General features: G+C 33.8%; 1 long non-coding RNA gene across 1 annotated transcript in view; it reads right to left on the bottom strand.

The window, feature by feature from the left end:
- The window catches only part of LOC123860983 (uncharacterized), a 955,410-nt gene that overhangs the window by 321,566 nt on the left and 616,600 nt on the right, over positions 1-17,244 (bottom strand). The window contains exon 8 of the long non-coding RNA XR_010412903.1: positions 4,914-4,992. This is a non-coding gene — a long non-coding RNA (uncharacterized LOC123860983). The remainder of the gene's footprint in view (positions 1-4,913; positions 4,993-17,244) is intronic.

Genomic DNA, 17,244 nt, shown 5'->3' with positions numbered 1-17,244 from the left:
TATGATTGGATAAAATAATCCTTAAAGCAAGAAGTTCATTGGATATAAAGAAAATATTCTATACTGATAAATGGCTTAATTCGACAAAAAGACATACAAATTCAATTTTGAACGCAACAAAACATACATTTTGAAAACAACTCAGAGAGAGAGAAAGCCAGCCACCATTCTTTTTTTTTTTTTTTAAAGATTTTATTTATTCATTTGAGACACAGAGACACAGAGAGAGAGAGAGAGCATGAGCAATGAATGAGAGAAGCAGACTCCCGGCTGAGCCAGGAGCCCGATGTGGGGCTCGATCCCAGGACCCCGGGATCATGACCCGAGCTGAAGGCAGACGCCTAACCATCTGAGCCACCCAGGCGCCCCGTCAGCCACCATTCTGTCTGGAGATTTTAACATTTACCTTTCAATACCAGAGGCAATGCAAATTAAACATATTGGTAAGAAAGATTTTTACAATATAATTTAATAATTTACTCTGATACTTATAGAACATTATGCCCATATGGTAGAAAAAAAGATTCTTCTAAAGTGCACATAGAACATTTACAAAAGCAGATCTTAACTTAAGCCATAAAGAAACTCTAAGTAGTTAAAAATAAAAATTGTACAATGTAGTACACAGTAGAATAACTACTATATTTTTTGCAGGGTTTAGAAATTAAGGAACCCCTCGCCCCCCCAAAAAAAGACACAATAGAAATTAAGAAATCTTTTGAGCTGAATGACAATGAAAATAAAACATATCAAAATTTGTGTCATGTACCAAATTTATAGCTTAAAAAGCACATATTACTGAGAAAAGAGTAAAAGTAAATTACCTAAGCTTCCAACTCAATCAGTGAGAAAAAGAATAGTAAATTAAAGCCAAAGTATAAAAGAGGAAAGAAAAAAAAATTAAATGAGGAAATATCAAAGAACAAAACCAGACATACAATAGAAAAAAAATCAGTAGAGCCAATTGATAGATATTCAAAAAGAATTATAAAATTGATAAACACCTAACAGAGGAGATCAGAATAAAAGAGAATACACAAATTCCAGAAATGAAAATGGAAATAGGGACATCACAACTATAAATACTAAAAATATAATAACAGGTAATTACATATAACTTTATGTCAATAGCTTAGAATTTTTATTTTTATTTTTTAATTTTAATTTTTTATTTTTTTGAGAATTTTTAATAAACTAAGCAAATGTCTTAGAAATTCAATTTACCAGTACTAATACAAAATAAATAGAAAATCTGAATAATATTATATCTGTAAAATAAATTTAATCCATACGTAAAATCCTTGTCAAAAAGAAAATAACTGGGTCAGATAGTTCCACTGATGCATTTTTCAAAATATTTAAGGAAGAAATAATACCAAATGTCCCAAAAAAATCTCCCATAGAATAGAAAAATAAGCAACACTTTCTATCTCATTTTATGTAACCAGCATAATGCTGATACCATAACCTGACAAGGACATTAGGAAGAAAAATCAGGAAAAAGATATTCCCATGAACATTGACATGAAAATTCTAAAATCACAGCAAATTTAATCCAGTTGATGTATCAAACGGTTAATACATGATAATAAAGTGGGATTTATTTATGGAAAACCATTCCTTTTTATTTACCATGTTAACAGAATAAAGGACAAAATCAAAGAGCTAGAAATATTATTTGCTAAATAAAATCCAGTACCATTTCACGGTTAAAAATTTTATTCTCATGAAACTGGGCATAGCAAATACATTTTTAAAACTATAACTAAGAGAATCTACCAAATATATCTGTCTCTAATATTACACTGAAAGATAACATGTTGACTGCTTTCTCACTAATTAGATACACTGTTAAAATTTAGACCAAAATTAGATAAAAATTAGATGCACTGTAACACTACTATTCAAATTTTACTGAACATTTTAGCTTTCAAAATCAGGTTAGAAAAAAACCCACAAAAATTATGGTTAAAAAAAAGAAAGAAACTAGCTTAGTTTTACTTTAGATGACATAAATTTTATACAGAGAATACAAAATAATCTAAATATAAGATATTGACAATAATAAGTAAATTTAGGAAGGTTCCCAAACATAATGTGAAAAATCATATAAATACAACATACGTACATACAAAAAATCATATATTCACATACATATACAAACATAAGAAGCAAGAAAAAATGAAATGAAAAAATCAGTTACACTTCTCTATAAAAATATCAGTATCAAATATCTGGAAATTATATAATGAAAATAAGCAAGACTTTGAAACTGGAAAATACAGAGAAGTACTGAGAAAAACTCAATAACTAAATCAATGTACATCAAAACCACATTACTGGATTAAATGACTGAGTCTATTTATAATGCCCATTTTGTCCAAACTGATATGTAGTTTCAACACAATCCTAGGTACATTTTTTTAATCCACAAGCAGATTATAAAATCTACAAGGAAATGTAAAGGATCTAGAATAACCAAAGCGATACTGAATAATAAGAGCACAAAGGTGAAGGACTTTTAGTATCATAGTTCAAGACATCAAGACATTTCCACTAATTATGGCAGTGGAAATCATGTAAAAAAATCACATTATATATATATATATATATATATATATGTTATATATATATATTTATTTATATATATGTTATATATATATATTTATTTATATATATATATATGTTGGAGGAAAATGATCTCTTCAATAAATTAAATAAATAAATTATATGGAAGAAAATAAACCTTACCTCCTCCTTTATACCATAACACAAAAAGTAATTATAGATTAAAAGCCAAATTAAAGCAAAACAATCATTCTTCTAGAATATAACACTGGAGGTAAAGGTTGGCTATACAGAACCCTAAAATCAATAACCATAAAATAAAACCCTGCTGAAATTTACTAAAGGAATTTATTAAACTTAAATAGTTTTCTGTTAACTAAGAGTAGGATGACTAACTGCCCTAGGGGTTCCCAGGAGGTGGGATTTTAACCTAACACCAGGACTGTCTCAAAGCAAAAGAGGATTGATGATCATCCTACCCACAGACAGAATAATTATATCTGTGACTGTATCATCAGAAAGAATAGGATGGAAATGATGTTGTATGACTTCCAAAGCTAGATCATAAGAGGCGATTCAGCTTCTGACTTGATCATGTAAGCACTAACAGTGGAGCTCTGAGCTGTCATGTAGGCAGTCTAACTGTCTTCACGCCACCATGCTGAGAGGACTCACAGGATGGTCCAGGACAGAGAGATCACATCCCAGAAACTAAATAAAAAAGAGATGTCTAGCCAAGTCCCTGGCTTCTCCAATCACCAGCTATTCCAGCTCCATCCACCATCTAACTAAAATTTCAAAAGAGACCTGAAGCCAGACTACGCTGGTAGTACATTCCCAAATTCCTAACCCAAAGAAACTGAGAAGTAACAATTATTATTGCTTTAAGCGTTTAAGTTTTGGAGACAATTTTTACACAGCAATAGTAACTGGAACAGCAACCCACTTAAAAAAAAAAAAAAAAACAAAACCTCAAACAAATTTTCCACATATTATTATCATATTCAATCTTAACTTTTGTCCACATGACATATTAAATAAAAAATTTAAAAAATAGCATAATATGATACCATATGTATGTACATATGTATGATGTACATGATTGAATAAAATTTTAATGAAATCTCTCACCAACACAATTTTTACTCTATATATGCATATATTATTTAATTTTAAAATATATTTACATATACTATTTGCATTATTTTTAAATGAACTATTTTTAATAGGAAAATCTGTTGAGGCCAACTACAACATGAAGGTTAAATATGAGCACCTAAAGCTATAGAGAAGGCTCTACAAGGAAAAGCTAAAATAAAAATTCCCTCTTAAAGATGTTTTCTTGATTATACCATGGAAGTAAAATAATGAATAAGATATATTCCAATTTATCATTACAATATTCCTTTGCTTATAATCAGTATAAATTAACTAGTTCACATGATTAAGCTAAGCAATAATTTAGGCAATCATAAATAAAATTATTTCCCTAAGATTTTCATTGATTCTCAGTTTTACAAGAGTTAAACATTAAAACATTAGTTTATTAGTGAAGATCTGTTTTCTTTAAAAATGATGAACAGGCTTAAAACTAAAGAAATACTATAGTAGAAAGTAAAACTGAAGTGCAACCCAAGCGCAACCCAAGATTCTTCTCCCTAAATATTAAGTGTAATACTTTTTGTGATTCATTATCAGTTTCACATTTGATACATTGACACCAATACTAGCATTGTTTTAAAAACATTTAAACTTTATGAAAATTCTTAAAGCATAACTTACATAGTGTTTCAATACAATGTCTAGGTTTCTTCAGAAATAAAACAGAGGGATATTGCCTCCACATGTTAACTAAATTCTGGATACTGTCTTCATTGTGGCCTTACACTTTCTGTAAGGACAACAGCAGTGGCAGCTGGGGTAAGAGAGGCTTGTATAGAAATAGGAGGAGATCCAACAATGGTTCCTCTGCTATACAAAGACTATTTTTGGAGGAAGAGGAGACCTGAACTACCCAGAAGGAAACATACTAAATACAGCTTTAGAAATATGAAACTTTGCAAGCCTTTTGGGTCTGCATCAAAAATAAATGAGACCAGCTGTCAACATTAGTCATGGTTTCATCTTCTTCTCTTTGTATAATTCCCAAATTGTACAAATCAAGATAGAAAACAATAAATTACCACTTTAAGTAATTTATGCTCATCTAAATATTTTAATTCTTTTATGTCTAATGTGCAAAATCTAAGCCCCCCACTTATAGCAGATCATAATGTCTAGGCAAAATCTCATTATATTTATACTTCCTAGGTGCAAGTTATTACAAGGTTCAACATTATACTCACTGTTTCCCTCTCTCCTTTGTTCTTTCTCTTTCATTCACTGGTGAAGTTGACTCTGAAATAACCTGGACTTCCACTGTACCTAGAAGAACAGAGAGGAAATTACCGAATAGAAAAAATAATTCTTTTTATTATCTCAAAGCTTAAAAAAAGGATATAAATGAAGTGTATTATTGTGTGAACATTTCCTTTATATGCACACACATACTTGTTTTGTTAATAAATAAGTATTCTATTACTTTGTTGATTAACAGATTTTAAAACAAAGTTCTGGAAAAATATTTTGGCATAATGGTCAAGATAGTTCTCTAAGGAATATAAATTTTATTGGTTATTAGTAGAAATATACTTAAGAATGTCACTCAGTGCAATTACCTTAAAACTACCTACCACCAAAATCAACTTATATTCTACTACTGAGAAAAAATTTTTTTGTTACACTTTTGGCTTTATAACAGAACCTGAAAACATGTTGAGGCTCAAATAAAAAATGATCCCTCTCTTTATTTTTTTTAAAGTGTGACCCACCTCCATCCGAGACTTTCTCATTCCTAATTTCAGTTGTAGTTCCCATGCTTATTTTCTTATCTTTTATAAAGTATTATACAAAGTCACAGAGCTATTAGGACTCAGGACTAGTTTCTAAGACAGGCTTTTCTTGTAAGAAACAGCTGTCAGAAGTGACAGGATACAATTGTTAAAAAGTCTAAAATAAAGGCTAAATAAATGCCTACATATAAAGTGGTATTTTTCTTCTATGTCTAAACAAAGCATTTTCTCTCCATTCATGTTGCTTGCTAGACTCAATATATCACCTGTCTCATTCTTATTAAAATGAATTATCACTGCCATGCTGCACATGATCAGTGAAACCAAAGGAAATTACCTATACTACTACTAGACACAGTGCAGAACCACTTCATGATTTTAGTGTTGCTAAAAAACAAAACAAAACAAACAAACAAAACAACAAAACAAAAAAAACTGTGATCACTTTACTGGATGAATATATTATATTGAATTTTATTTGGTGGGAGGGCATGTACAATTATACCTTTTCAATGGGTTTTGATTCACAGTATTTAATTCAAATCTAGGGATTTAACACATAAATTATAGAGTTTATAGATCTCAGTTTGAGAGTTAACAGGGGAGCATAAAATCTGAATATAATTAAAGAGAGGTGTTGGTGAATAGGAAAAAAATAAAAATAAAAATAAAATTTTGGTACAGAGCAGGATAAACTAAAGGAACTCAATGGGAACCCCTGGCACTACTGTCAAGTAATCTAAAATGGGAGACAAAATGGTGGGGGGGGGAAAGAAATGCCGAAATAGCATAAGAATCAGAATGCAATTTTCTGCCTTAGAGGCTAGGCTTTAGCAGATTAGGTCCTTGAGAAACATGAAGATGATTACAGACATTTCAGAATCATCATCAAAAGTAAAATGATAGGCAGATGGACAGGCTCATCCATAGTTGGATACTAGAGAAAAGTGACTGTGTTTTCTGGGGAACACAGTTTCCACAGTAAAGAGTTAACACCAGTGGTACACAAGCATTATCTAGGGCTGGAGATGATGACCCCTTCCATTTGCAATGGTGGGTGGACACTGACCCACCTGGCAAGGTCTTCTTGGGATGGAGCAATGGTTTGCTATGCTTAGGAAATGTAGGAGCTGGAGTAACTTCAATGATAAGGAGTGTCTGAGAAATTGGATGGGAAGTTCTCAATACCACCTAGTAAATAATCTATTCATTATCTTGGATCATATCTATACTCCCAGACTGACAAAGTTTGGAGAGATAACCATTACTAAAGAAACAGCCACATCCCAAGTCTAATTGTCTCTATTTTGGTAAAATCTCTATCCACTAGCTAAATACAAGATATGAATTATCTTGCTCCATTCCTTACATGTATAACTCAATATCATCAGTATTAGTTTATCCAGTTCTTCAAGCTTCCAAAGCAAAATTCTGTTTATACAGGTGAATTAGAGAGCAATATATAAATTATTTACTATTTTGTAGACGACCTAGAGGAAAATATTTTCATCGTATATACAGAACAAACACTTTAATCAGGCCCACAAATCCTTTATCACCACTGTCACTGGGAGCTTTTCTATTCTCTGCCCATCCTTTCCTTGCACAGTGCTCTGCCTTCCACTCCTCCCTGTATTAACAACTCCCTTTTTTCTTCTCCAAGGCTCCATTTCACCTGCCACTATGGTTACCACAGTCTCTTGGAGTTTCTCCCACTGCAAAGGAATTCTCATATGATTGGTAAAAACACAAAACATTCTCCATATATTTCACATGAAAGTTTTAATGATTATGCTATAATATAATGAAAATATTTAATTTTGCCCATGTTAGAAATGGCTATATTTACTTCATAAAACAATAACAATGAGGTATATTGTTATTGGTAGTATGTATCAATATATTCAGATACAAAGACTTTGGTGTAGCATACCAGTACAATTTGAAAAAGCCTACCATGAATGATGAACACATTTTGATAATGGCACATATTGCATTGGAATTATATGAGTATACTCTGTAAAGCTGCCCCATGGTGTACTATTTAATAAAACTAATTTAAAAGAGAACTTCCACTCACATTTTTTTGAAACCTGGATTTCCACACAGAATAGTACATTAAATTGGAACATACCTATAGCTAAGTATATAAAAGGTGGGAACAATGGAAAAAGTACAGAGAAGAGGCTCCTCTTTCTGGGATCACATCCTGGTGCTTTTGCCCCCTGCACCTTCCTACAGTATTCCACCTACCATATGAATCTGAGCTTATGATGTTTGTTCTTTAAAAGCTTTCTGTGAACAGCTCTTCCTTTTCGTCTTTCATGATAGGACCTTTTACAACCTTTCCAGGAACAGCTAAATAAATGAAAAGTTTTTCATTTCTTCTTTGGTCTGCAAAAATAGCTTTTGTTGATGATGAAAAGTGCCACCTCCCAAATTTCTCATTTTTCCATGAAGCAAAAGGTTTACTTTCTGAAGGTTTCACAAGTACTATGAATCACTATATTTATCTTTCTTCTGGATGTAGAAAAATGGGTGGCAATTTAAACCAAGGCCTTGCAAATTTCTCAAAATATGGCACCATGACCATGTCTAGATTTACTTACTTGACCTAGACTCTAATTTTATTTTTACAAAAAAAACCACTCTTAATTGTAGTTACAGTTGTATATATTTTCTTGTCAACAAAAGAAACAGAAGAAAGAGTTTAGCAAATCATTCATAGCTAGGCTCTGCATATGAAAAACCTAATAGTGCAACTTAAAAAAGGATATTTTTTAAACGTGCTAATTATACCTCCAATTTATTGGAATACTATCTTTGATGCTTAAGACAAGTGATGTTCAATAATGCATTTTCAAGCAGTGATACCATTATACATAACTATGAGGGTTTTCAAGTAGATATTTCCTTTTAAAGTATCAGGAAAATACCACAAAATAGGTTTGCATCCCAATAATTTATTGCAATTTCATTGATATACTTGCAATTTTCTCAAATGTTACTGGAGGTACAGTTTTAAAAGAGGGAAAACAATATATAAATGAGACTTTTCATTTTGATGCTATAAAAATAAAATTTATGAAGTATTTAATATTATTGCCATTCATTATTAGTTCCTAATATATACCTTTAAAATGATAGGTTCTTGTTTAAGCAATTGAAATTATTGCTTGTTTGTAATAGGTCCTGTACTTATGGAAAAAAAGTTTGTAATTTTTGTAAAGTGTGAATATATTCATAAATCCATTTATAATGGATGTTTTAACATCGGTGCTAAATAAGTATTTTTAAAATCCATTCTACGCACAAATATGTGTGCCCTCATAAGTAAGAATAATTAGCAAATTAATTCATTACATTGTTTATACTTCAATTATAAAGGCAAATAAAAAGCTGTTCATGTTCTGCTTGAATAGATTTGCAGTCTATGCAAGTATTGTTTGACCTTAGTTTCCTTTCAGAAATTGAGGATATTTAAAACAAAAACGTTCTGAAAGGCAATCATAAATTCAATTCATTAAGTGACTAAGTGAAGAAATTATACAATAGATAAACTATAAAAAGTGTTAGTGTAAAACCAAAAATCTGGCTATTTGACCACAGATGTATGCTAGTGGAAATGAGCCACTGCAGCCTGCATACATAGAAGCACATGGGCCAGTTGTGCATACAAATGAGTTAAAATCCATGGTCATACAACTGTTGCTCAACATTAGACTACATCTACTGCGTTATTCATTTTAAAAGAAGATGTTTAAATTAAAGTTATTGGATAACAAATGGGTTATTCATAAACTCATGAATTCAATAACAAATTCCACTTTCTTTACTATCCTACTTACTAAAACAGTTTTGCCCTCCGGGTCTACTTGAAGAGTGAACATCCACATTTGTTTTAATTCACTATCTTAGCAAAGGTGTCAGGTTCTAATATTTTAAGGCAAATTAAAATAGGTACTGATCTTAATATGGTATCCCAATGGCACCAAACATTACAACTTCAGGCTTTTACGCCTTTCTCAAACACACACACACACACACACACACACATACCCAAATTAATTTTGTATGATTTTCAGTTCTAGTTAGAGCCTTTGTCCCAAGGGCTTGTTAATCTTGTATCCCATTCCTGCCCTGTTACAATTTAAAGATTGTCAAAAGAAGGATAAATTTCATGCCATTTTCTGTTCTCATTACAATCTTCAGATTGTTATGAGAACGGATTAATTTTGCTCAATTTTCTGTCCTCGTTACAGACTGTTATGAGAATGGATTAATTTTATGACATTTTCTTCTTTCATTATAATCTTTGTTATGGGAATGAGAATATGTAATGAGAATGAGAGCATATCAAGCATTAAAAGGTCTGTGAGAGCTCATGACAAAGATTGTAACAAGAAGAGAAAACGGCACCCAATTCATTCTTGTGACAATTTTAAGATTGCCAAGCGAACCCAGAGTGACACTGCATTTATCCACTCTGAAGACAAAGATTGTTGAGAAAATGGAAATGAGAGCAAAATTAATCAGTTTCCCTGACAATCCTGAGACTGTACTTAAGCTTACAGTATTTTTCCTGTGATATAATACTTACTTAAAAACATGTGCATTGCATGTAAAAGCTATTTATTGGAAAATGTCATTTTCATATTTTATTTTTTCTATTTTTTCTTTCAATTTCTCTCTCCTTTCTCACTCTCTCATTCCTTCTTTCCTCCCTTTCCTCCCATTCACCTCCCTCCTTCCATCCTTCCCTCCTCTTTCTTTCTTAACTTTGATGCCTACCATGACCTACAATTTTAGAATTATTACATTTAAATAGAAGTCAACATCACCTAAAATATCAATACAAAAAAAGAAAATAACACACACACAAAAAAGCCACATAAAGAAGCAGAATCTCGACCAGTGATTGCTTTTATGATTGCAAATCATTTGAATCAATTGTCTCCACATGCCCAGAAAAAAAAAAAATTGTTTTTGCAGAAGTTACTTGAGTAGTCAACAAAATGAAACTATCCTAGGTCTGCAAACACATACTATTTCTTTGCTAATAAATAAGTCACTGCCTTGTAATATGCTCTCATAAACTTGAGTAGATATACCTATTACTATATCTGAATAACATCAATGTTCCCATTTTATGAGGAACAATCCCATAGTTTCAATGTACTTTTGTTTCCTCTTCATCCTATTAATAAGCCCCAGTTAAATATTTCTTTTAAAATGGCTTCATTGTTTAGAGAATACCCTCATTTGAAAATACCTGTTGTTTGAAAAAACTGCCAATATCCTTGGATATGTATATGAATATATAAAAAACACACACATTTGAGTATATTTATATATATGTATTGAGTATGTATATATATTGGCTATGTGTATATATGTATATGTCTATACATGTCTATATATGTTTATATAAACACATACATGTGTTGCAGGATCTTTTTCAATAGCATATATTAAATAAATGATACTGTGAAAAAAATAGTCAGTTTGGCATAATCAAATCAATACTAAAAATGATGCCTGTAGTATTACTGAATACCTTTTTAATAATAGATAAAATATTCAAGAATATCACACAATTTATTTTGTCACTATTTCAGGATTGTACACGGACTTTGATATAAGTGTTTCATGTCTTGACTTTTCTATTAAACCCAAGAGGTAAAGTTCTCACAGAATCCTGAGATCATTAAACTCTGTTTCTTATTTCAAACCATTCTGTTCATCCTCATACATGGCAAACATTGCTAGAAACTAACATATACGGAGTGGGTAAAAACAATAAATGTTGGGGCGCCTGGGTGGCTCAGTCGTTAAGTGTCTGCCTTCGGCTCAGGTCATGATCCTGGGGTCCTGGGATCGAGCCCCGCATCAGGCTCTCTGCTCAGCCGGGAGCCTGCTTCTCCCTCTCCCACTCCCCCTGCTTGTGTTCCCTCTCTAGGTGTGTCTCTCTCTCTTTCTGTCAAATAAATAAAATAAAATCTTAAAAAAAAAAAATAAATGTTTTGCATTGATCAAAATTTGGTGTCATATCCATGAAAAGTTCTTGACCACATGCTAACATGACTTCTTTAATGTGTTTTTGATAAATGAGTCTCATTTTCAGTATCAGTGCAACATTAATGATATCAATTATCAACTCACTTCATCCTATTTATTTTTCTCATGGCACAAAATCTTTAGTCTTTTTCTTCTTTAGTTGGGATTTTCATTGTTTGCAAATTTCATGCATATTTATATTTGTGTGCATATGCAGCATCATTCTTTTTTTTTTTTTTTAAAGATTTTATTTGACAGAGAGAGAGAGACAGCGAGAGAGGGAACACAAGCATGGGGAGTGGGAGAGTGAGAAGCAGGCTTCCCGCAGAGTAGGGAGCCCCATGTGGGGCTTGATCCCAGGACCCTGGGATCATGACCTGAGCCGAAGGCAGACGCCCAACGACTGAGCCACCCAGGTGCCCCTATGCAGCATCATTCCAAGCAATATTCTCTAGAATATTAGGCTGAGACCAAACTCATGGGGCAGTGACAACTGGGTCTTCCCAGCCTGGACACCGAGTAAGCAAGCAGGTTAAGGCCGAGCTGACCCAGAAGTGCAAGGAGTGTTGAGGGACAAATGCACTGAGAAGAAGGTGATCTAGGGCCTCATGAACCTGGGAACCTGGAAGTTGGACTGAACCACTAGGGTGGGCACTTTCCAGACACAGATAGCAGGCCCCTCAGAGGTATTTATGGTATGAACCATGTAAGCCCAGATGGCTGGGCCAGGCACATCTCAGGTGTACATGATCAGAACCACAGTAAATTCCATTTCAGAGGTCTTCCATCTTTCTTGCTCAACTTTCCCTTATTAAATCAAAAAATACTTTGTCAACATAAGCTCACATTTTAGCAGACGTTTCCACATAGCTAACATTCCACTCATTGGCTCTGGTCTTTACCTCCTCTACAGAAACCTTCTTTTTATCTCCTAAATCTGATTCATTATGAACCAGCAGAAATGGAATATTCTCATCTTCCTTTACTCTTAAAATCTGATCCCTGAAGTCAGCTGTGGCTGCAGAGTAACAGAAGACACAGAAGAAACCCTCCCCAATCTGGTAGTAGTTGTCTCTAAGTGCAGCCTACTCCTTCTGCCCAACTGATTTAGGTTTAAATACAGCAATATCAATGCACTTCAAAAGAGTCTGAGAAATTAAACATACACACACACCTCAGTTTTCTTGTGGTGGCATCCCTGAAAATAGTTAATTATGGAGGTGGTTTGAGGGGAAGTAGTGATAGTATCTGATGAGTAGGAGGAGCATTCATGGTATATGTACTGTGGGAAAAAGGGCATCTGGATTAGCTCCCTTCAAAACAATGGGCCTGATATACTAATTTAACCTCTCTGCCAAGTTCTTGACCTAAATCATCTTCTGCTACAAAGATTAAGAACCCAGCCTAAATCCTTCTCAGAGGCCCTAAGTAAATGCATACTTGCATTGTTGCTAGAATGGTCTATTTAAAATGCAAAGTTTGACGACATTTCTTAGCTGCTTATTAGCCACCTATCATCCAGAAAATAATGTCAGAGCATCTTAGAACATGCAAGGTTCTCAATGATTGATCCTTCTCTTGCCTACCTTCCTAGCTCTCATCCAGTGCATTTAGTTACAGCCCTGCACTATGCTATTTCTACCTCTGTGCATTTGATCATGCTAGTAGTTCTTTGTTTTGATTATACTTCCAAGTCAATCACCATGATCCATACCTCTTCATCCTCTGTGTCACTGATTGTCATCATTTGTATAGAAAGGGCTAGGGGCCCAGATCACTGTGCATGTTCCTCCATAATGTTGCCACAGTATGTATCGAAGCTCTCCACTGCTGTGTGTTTGAGTGTGTGCACCATTCTTTGTCCCATTCCAAACTCTTGGTTCCTAATTTGTCTTAACTTAGTTTGTAATCTAAGCTCCCAGCACGTTGCTCACCTGTAGTTGCCACCCAAGAAAACACTTATGAATGAGAGACCAAAGATTAGTTCTTAGAGCAAAGTAATATCTACAGATATGATACCTTAAAAATTATATTTCAACAGCTAGCCTAGCAGGCACTAATATTTATTGCCCTCTTACTATGTAGCATTCACTCAATTACAGTGATTTACATGTATATCTAATTATACCCTCACAACAACCTTGTGAGTTAAGTATTATTATAATCCCCATTTGCAGGTAAAGCAATTGAGGATTAACAAGATTATGTATATTTCCTAAAATCACAAAACTTGATGGGGGACCCAATTATTGAAGCTTAATCATGTATTATCCTCATTTTAAAAGTATATTACTCTTTTTTATTTTTTTGAGAAGTATATTACTCTTTTTTGTTTTCATATAAGGAAGAATATATATTTTAATGCAATATAAATAATTTTAGGAAGGGCTGACTTATTTAAACTAGTACTTTTCCTCAACATTCTTTATTTTGGAAATAACAAAAAAATGAGTTTTTAACTTTTTGAGTTTTTCTTTCCAAAATAATGTTGAAATAATATTGAGACCAAACATTAACCTTAGGATAATTTGGCATTTGAAGTAAAAAATAATAATTTTGAGGGTCTTTTAAGGGAAAGCTATGGGATTTTCAATGGTATGGATTGGTAAACTTATATTATTGGTCAGATAATCATTTGATTCCACAATTCATATTACATACATATTCATTGTATATGCTACTCTGACAATTAAACATCAATATATGATAGAGTCACCTCTATTAGGGGACAGTTTTGTGTGAATAAACATGCATTCAATATTATGAGTAGAATCATTTAACTTCATTTTCAGATGTGCAGGGCCTTTAAGAATATCTTATGGGATATAGGGGGTTGGTAATCATGGAAGAGAGGAATCTGTCCCAAAATGGTGGCTGGAGAAGAAAATCTTGCCTATTAACAAGAAACTTGCTGATTAATTAATTTTATTTAGAGACTACCTTCTATCACTGATGCTTTCCCTTGTTTCCAAAAATTGGTTAACTTAAATGAAGTGCTTAGAATTTCTCTGCTGTGCCTTGAACAATAATAACATGCATACATACACACATATACACACACACACAACACATTTCTTTGGTTGCTGGCGGTGGGGCTGGGGAGAACAGTAACAGCAACAACAAAAAGCATCCCAACAATCCCTGGAAAAAAGCTAAAACTTACTCTGTTTTCTCATGGTCTGATGTCAGATGTAAAATGAATAGGTCTGTTCTGAGGTCAGAATGAGAAGAAAAAGATCAACATGACCTCTGGGAAATAAAGGTTATTTGACATTTGGGGGATTATCTGCTAAAGGCATTGGCCTTGTATCAGAGTAAAGGCTTGACAGGCAGAGAAGACTTCATTTTCCCCACAGTGAAATATAAAGGCAGAAGCTAAGCCCACGCCTCCCCTCAGCAAGAGCAGTTGCTGAAATCAGTAGCCTTGATCGATGATGCATTTTCAAAATCAAAACAAGCATCAGTATCTCCAATCTAATCACATCTCCTAAAGCTACTGCTTCCTGTGGGAATTTAATTGCTGTGACATTAGACTCCAGAAAACAGGCACTTCTCAAGACTACCCATCAGGGCAGGGACAAAAATCAGTGGGATAGTGTCAAAGCTGTTAGACACAAAACCTGTTAAAGACCCCATGTGTATAATTTTCCTTCCTCAATTTCAGCAGTAAAATTTAACGGATCTCTATAACAAGTTTAAAAATGCAGCAGCATTATACTAACCATGAAAAGGATAAAAATATTTTTGCCTGGTAAAAACTCAGCTTTATTTTTACCATGTTCTGAAATGCACTCTGACACACACAAAAAATTATGGCTTTGTTGAGATGTTTTTATCATCATTTCTATATGAAGACCTGGAAGTTAGATGGTTAACCTTCCCCATGGGCTTACTAAATTTTTAATTAAAATTTTCATACAGTATTTCTACACATTAACCAAACAACAATTTTTCTGAACAAAACAAACCAAAAAACTTATTTCAGATTTCATGCTCATTAAATGTTTTTTAATACACGGCACTCCTTTTTCACTATTCTTTCAAAGACTCTTCTGCAAGAGAATTACTTTCTTCCTGTATCATCATAGGAGCTAGAAGCTGTGTGTTACTTTACCTGAGTTACTCTTTTAACATTACCCACATCACAGAGAAAATGAGCAAAAAACAGGAAAACTAATGAGAATTTAATGCTAAGAGCAAAGTAAATCTTGAAATTTTAAAATACTAAAGTGAAAGACCCACAGTGAAATGTAATGTGGAAGAGTCTCACGAGGTCTAAAATAATTTTATGGGTTCTCAGTGACCATGAAGGGATAGATCTTGATATTATACAAAGTACCTTAGTGTATTTGGCTGAGCTAGGAATAGGATGTGTTGCTTTTCTTCCCTAGTCAAGATTTTACCAATAAACTTTCATGGAAACCAGTGGCACTTTCACCTCTATCTAAGCTACCCCTCTTTAATGAAATTCATATTCTAAATAAACATGTTGTTATATTTACATTTTTTTAAATTATTTTTTTATTCTTATGTTAATCCCCATACATTACATCATTAGTTTTAGATGAAGTGTTCCATGATTCATTGTGCATAACACCCAATGCTCCATGCAGAATGTGCCCTCCTCAATACCCACCACCAGGCTAACCCATCCTCCCACCCCCCTCCCACCTAGAACCCTCAGTTTGTTTTTCAGAGTCCATCGTCTCTCATGGTTCGTCTACCCCTCCGATTGCCCCCCTTCATTCTTCCCCTCCCGCTACCTTCTTCTTCTTCTTTTTTTTTTCTTAACATATATTGCATTATTTGTTTCAGAGGTACAGATCTGAGATTCAACAGTCTTGCACAATTCACAGCGCTTACCAGAGCACATACCCTCCCCAGTGTCTATCACCCAGTCACCCCATCCCTCCCAGCCCACTCCCCACTCCAGCAATCCTCAGTTTGTTTCCTGAGATTAAGAATTCCTCATATCAGTGAGATCATATGATATATGTCTTTCTCTGTTTGACTTATTTCGCTCAACATAATACCCTCCACTTCCATCCACATCATTGCAAATGGCAAGATCTCATTCCTTTTGATGGCTGCATAATATTCCATTGTATATATATACCACATCTTCTTTATCCATTCATCTGTTGATGGACATCTTGGCTCTTTCCACAGTTTGGCTATTGTGGACATTGCTGCTATAAACATTGGGGTGCACGTACCCTTTCGGATCCCTACTTTTGTATCTTTGGGGTAAATACCCAGTAGTGTAATTGCTAGATCATATGGTAGCTCTATTTTCAACTTTTTGAGGAACCTCCATACTGTTTTCCAGAGTGGCTGCACCAGCTTGCATTCCCACCAACAGTGTAGGAGGGTTCCCCTTTCTCCACATCCCCGCCAACATCTGTCGTTTCCTGACTTGTTAATTTTAGCCATTCTGACTGGTGTGAGGTGGTATCTCATTGAGGTTTTGATTTGGATTTCCCTGATGCCGAGTGATATTGAGCACTTCTTCATGTGTCTGTTGGCCATTTGGATGTCTTCTTTGGAAAAATGTCTGTTCATGTCTTCTGCCCATTTCTTGATTGGATTCTTTGTTCTTTAGGTGTTGAGTTTGATGAGTTCTTTATAGATTTTGGATACTAGCCCTTTATCTGATATGTCATTTGCAAATATCTTCTCCCATTCTGTCGGTTGTCTTTTGGTTTTGTTGACTGTTTCCTTTGCTTTG

Source organism: Mirounga angustirostris, unplaced genomic scaffold (genome assembly GCF_029215605.1).
Source record: "Mirounga angustirostris isolate CCGP_5_RB_7025 unplaced genomic scaffold, mMirAng1.0.hap1 SCAF_7, whole genome shotgun sequence".
Taxonomy (NCBI): Eukaryota; Metazoa; Chordata; class Mammalia; order Carnivora; family Phocidae; genus Mirounga; species Mirounga angustirostris.
The sequence above is the reverse complement of the archived record's forward strand: the minus strand, read 5'-3'. Positions and strand labels throughout refer to the sequence as shown.